The sequence below is a fragment of the Varanus komodoensis genome, unplaced genomic scaffold (genome assembly GCF_004798865.1).
Source record: "Varanus komodoensis strain SLA01 unplaced genomic scaffold, ASM479886v1 scaffold1, whole genome shotgun sequence".
In the NCBI taxonomy this organism is placed as follows: domain Eukaryota; kingdom Metazoa; phylum Chordata; class Lepidosauria; order Squamata; family Varanidae; genus Varanus; species Varanus komodoensis.
The window spans coordinates 27,229,276-27,234,661 of record NW_025335268.1 but is presented as its reverse complement, the minus strand read 5'-3'; positions in this window follow the sequence as shown (position 1 = coordinate 27,234,661).

Here is a 5,386-nt window from a genome sequence, read left to right as displayed (position 1 = left end):
GTACACTTCTAATTTCATGGACACACAGTACAGTTTAAGAGATACTGTTCAGCAGTCACTGCAGTTTTAAAGAGATGAAGATTTGATTGATCTTTACATTAAAAAATAAATGTATACATTATTGGTTAGTGTAACTGTGCAATAAGGTTTATTGGTGGATGCTTATTGGTAGCTTTTCATCTAAGATGTCATTAGTGCTTATGACTGGTTTATGCTTCTTAGGGCTGCAGGTTCACACTTTGCCAAATTACCAAGATCTTGTCTATACAGGAAGCTGAGCAATTCCCAGCTGGTTTGTAACATGATGATCCTGCCTGTCCATATGCCGGGGAACGGCTTCCCAGCTTATGTGCACATACAGCAGCTGATTTGCAGTCTTCAGTGTGCTTTCATTCACGTGCATTAATCATACAATTTTATATGAAACTTTATAACCTATGAAAAACCTTTCACAGAAATCCTAGTGGAGGGAAATCAAGGAAGAACTTGGAGTAGCTTTTTGAGATGCAATAATGAGGAAAAATATTTGAAAGACAAAATGAAATTGAACTTGCCAGTATGTGCGAAGCTTGCACCCAGGCCTGTGCACAACTTTCCTTCTTCCGGAGGGTATCATACCAGTAGTACTCATGAACTCGTGTTCAGTGACTCTTGTTCCAAATTAAGAATGCTGCTTGATCTCCCTTCTTGATTGTTTACATTGGCTTGGATCCTAACTCCCTTCCATGAAAGAACTGAGTCGCACTCCATTGCTGCCTCCCCCTTCTTTTTGCAGCCCCTTGTGTCCCCTGAAAATCTGCTCCTGGGGATTGCAGGACCCTGGGAATGACGTGGGAGCAGTTTAAACTGGATTGACAGAAGTCACTCTTCCTCTTGTGAAAACAGTATAGCCGTTTACAATCCAAGCCATTCTGCTGTGGGAGGAAAATGGAAGATAACATGGATATTAACAGATTTTTTAAATAGTTGAGGAACGAGGCTTATCTACTACATATAAAAATGTTAAGTAGAGCAAATAAAACAACTTTCAAGGATCAATTTAAGTTTCTGGTCTAGCTGTTCTGAACACTCAAGTTACCAAAACCACAAGAGTTATTCACAGTGTGCTTGTTTCTGAGAAGTGTGATGATGTAATCTTCCATTCACAAAGTATCTGTAGAGATGGCATTAAGCAAAAACTTCAGTCTGATCAGAACGCTATCAGGTTGAAAAACTTAAATGCACTGGGGGGGGGGTGTTTTAAGAGAGAAATCGCTTTGACTAGTCCAGTGGGCAAACTTAAGGCTAATGAGATCTGCTTTGTTTTGCTTAAGAGTGCTAACATCCACTAAATGGAGCCAGGAGTCCAGAAATTTGTTAATGACTTCTGGAAATGAGTGGATCTTTCACACAACAATCCATTTCTGGTTACCCCAAACTTCCTACATTTCAGCAGTTTAATTTAGGATAGACAAGTGGAACTCGCTGCTAAATAGTTGGGAGAAAGCAATCTTTGCTATTCGTCTAGATCATCTAGAATCAGTTGATCTCAACATAACTTTTATGTCCTGCTGGTCTGGGCAGCATGTGAAGATTGTTCTAGTTTGTTCTGGTGAGTACCTTAAAAAGACTCCTGTACAGCTGTGATATATGCACACTTTTTGATTAAAAAGTTAGGGACAGCAAACACAATTGCTGGAAGATTCTGGCTTAGATATATCGATGACACCCTTTCATGACCTGGTGCCCTCCGGTTCTTTTGGTTGCAAACACTCAGGTAAGATTATTATTATTACACCTGTATCCTGCATTTTCTTTTCTTTCCAGAAACCCAAGGGAGTCACAAAGTTGTCTTCCTCTCCACTCTATCCTTGGAACAAGCCTGTGAGGTAGATGAGGATGAGAATCATTGACTGCCCAGAGGCTTCATGCACCAGTGGGGACTGGAACCCAAGTTGTCTCCTCATCATGCTGACCCAGGCAGCACAGTGCCTTCAGATATCTGTCCTGCAATCACTAGTTCCACTGAATATAAATGATTGTGAAGAGATCTAGGCTCAGACATGGAAAATGGGCAGGAATAAACACAGGGGAGGACTTTTGTTCTTATGTTCATAAATTTTGATTTTCACATTGAGCTGGGCAGCCACTGTTAGATTGGATTTTGGATTTTAATGTGAGTGAGAAACTCAATGGCCAGTTTTCCATAATACAGTAAATAATGTACTTTTTTTTTGTTTTTGCTAGCAAGGGATGTGGAAAGAATTTTAAACAAGATGGCATAAGGGGAAAAGAGTGAACTCAGCTTCTGGTGGTGGTGTCCTGATTCAGCTTGGAGCATCCCACATCCCTGGCCAGGCTCTATGGTTGAAAATTAAATAGAGACAGGAAAGTCCAGTCATGAATCACCCATGTTTCATCTCAGTTGGCCCTTCTTTCCAAGGAAATGAAGATGGCTAAAAGTTAAGTGTGCAGCCTTGTAGGATACACCCTCCGTGATTATAAACCAACTCCGATTTATGCAGAAGCAGTCTTGGTTCCTTCATCCTCATACCCTCCATTTTTCTTGGTAGACTGGCTTTTTGCCCATGTAATGGGCGGTTTTTGGGGGGCAGGAGGGAAAGATGCTGGAAAGCTCATATCCTGGTCTCCAGAGTCTCTTATTTGCCCCTGCCCACACTTTCCCTCTTTCTTTGATAGGTTCTGACCTTAGAGAGATGCCAGGGTGAATTCTTCCCATACTAGGTGCAGGGGAGGGAGGGGGGGGTCAGTTCTCTGGTGAGTTCTGACCTTACCCTGATGGACTCTTGGGGTAACACCATTGCTTCCTCCATGAATTTGCATAAATTCTGTGGATATTTGGGAAAGTAACATTTACCCACAAAACAATTGATGGCAGGATGTCTTTTTCTTCGCCTGTTTAAATCTGGTGCTGCTCATATGCTTGGGAATGAGCCAAAGGCAAAGCATTTAAACAGATGTTCTGCAAAGGCTGCTTTGCAAGATAATCTCTGTCAGAAAGATCTGCATATTGGGAAACATGTCCTTTTGAATAAATGGTCACTGTGGAGCGCTGGAGCTCTCTCAGATTAGGTGCCCTATCAGAATTGAACGAAACAAGAACCTTCCTTGTTGCCACCTACTTAATGCTTTTCTTTGGAAGCCAGAGATGAAATTAAAGTAACAATCTTTCCTTCACAGCTATTTCCAATGTAGGGCAGCTTTTTTAAAGTCCAGGAAATGTTGGTGTAAGGAAATATAATCTGGAAGTTACTCTCCTATCTACAAACAACATTTTGAAAGGCTGATCTGGGAAATGATGGGTGTCGCTGAGTGACTCCTGGTTCCTCCATTTTAGCAGGCTAACAAGGGAAGCAGTCCCTACTTGGATAAACCACTTTGTAGGCATGAGGCAAGGCCTGTGGTGTCATTCTCTTTTCCATAGGCAAGAGGTTTGGCTAAGACATTCTATGCAACATTTCCTAGAGCCTTTTGCTAGGATATATTCAAAAGTACAGCTCTAAAATGAACTCTACCTAATCACTGCAAGGATTTGAGGTGGTTGCTTTCAGAACTTCGCTTAACTGAGGCAGAGTTCAAAATGAATTGGCAGACTGCGTTCCACAAGGGCATTCTTGGGTTGTTCAGCAAAGTAGTGGCAGTGGTTGGGAGACCCTTGGCCCCACATGGTCATGAGTAGCTGGTGGTTTAAACAATTCCCTATTGTGATGCACAAATTGAGGTCATTATCTAGCTAAAATCTCCTAGTTGGAAACATGCTTATAGAAGCCACAAAATTTTAGGACGATGTTATTGATATCAAGAATATAAAATAAGAAATGAGGGAGTTGTTTGCTCTATCATATATTAGGTAATATTTTGAAATTTAAAATCTGTCTGGACAAGTACCAGCTATCATATTATCCTTATAGGAACTATCATCTTTCCTACTGGCTTTCCTACTACTATTAGTGAACCACCCTTAGCATCAGGGCCCAAATATTTTTTTAAAATTATTTTGGGAGACCAGTATGAATTTGAAACCTGCCCCCCATACCACACATGTACCACAATACCATCCCTTTCATGAGTCATGAGAGAAAAGCTGAAATCCCCTTTTCTACATTTCTGAAATTAGAGGCTTCCCCACACCAGGAGTCTTCTACTTTGCCCCCAAATACAACCACTTCTTGCTACTCCTCTTAAAAATCAGGCAGGAAGCAGTTCATTTCAAAGCTTTGTTTGCTGGCCCTTTTCATTACACAATCATCATCTCCACAGGGTTCATTTCTTTTGCAAGTTCACCATGAACAGACAAAGTAGCTGGGTGCCACCACCATGAACAGCAGCAGCTTTTGAAAAGAAACTTCTTTCAGCTTCCCCCAAGTTACTGGCAGTGTATAAATGAATCCAGGCTTTGCAGACTTCACTGATAATTAGTTGCAGTTGCTGGTGGTTGGGAATTTTTTTTAGTGGGGGAGGGAATTGTATTGAATGAGATATGTGGGGTAGATAAGAATTTTTATCCAAGCAGGCTTGAGTATTTTTTTCAGATGCAACATTTCCCAAGGAAAAAATCTCTCTCTCTCTCTCTCTCTCTCTCTCTCTCTCTCTCTCTCTCTCTCTCTCTCTCTCTCTCTCTCTCTCACACACACACACACACACACACACACACACACACACACACACACAGATCTTTGGAACCTATAAATCCTACCAGCAGCACTAGATCCCAGTGCCTCTGGGTCACTTTCCAGAGTTTTGTTTCTCCTCCCCTTCAGCCTTCTGGGACTGGTTCTTAAAAGAACATAGGGAAGCACAAATCTTTCTTGAATGGCACATCCTATTTTAAAAGTGTAAACCTTAAAAGATTCCTAGAATTCCCAGGCTGCCATGCTGGCTTCGGCATGCTGGGAATTCTAAGACTTTTTTCTGTCTTAAGTGTGCATATGATTGTATTCTAACTATGTACGCTTGTGATCTGTGGGCGCCGGAAAGGTCTGCACTGGCAACACACTGTGCAGAATGTGGTTTGTTCTGCTCTTGCACTGTTTCTGACTGACTCCAGCAAATCTCACGGGATCTGCCAGACAAACCCAGTGGAATTCTATGGAGGTGGGTAGAGACCTGTTTTCCCCTGCGGAGGAGGGCAGGATGCTTTCCAATGGAGCAAAGCTCAGGGAACCAAGGTTCAATTTGGATGCCAGGAAGTAGTTCCTGACAGTCAGGACCCCGAGGGTATGGATTGGGCTTCCATGGGGGGTGGTTGAGGCCCCATCGGTGAGGGTGTTCAAGGATAGGGTGGACATGCATGTGGTGGGCATGTCATGAGTGGAGCCGGCTGGAGCTGGGGGTCAGACTAGATGACCCTGTAGGCCCCTTCTGACTTGCTCTGTTTCTATGTTTC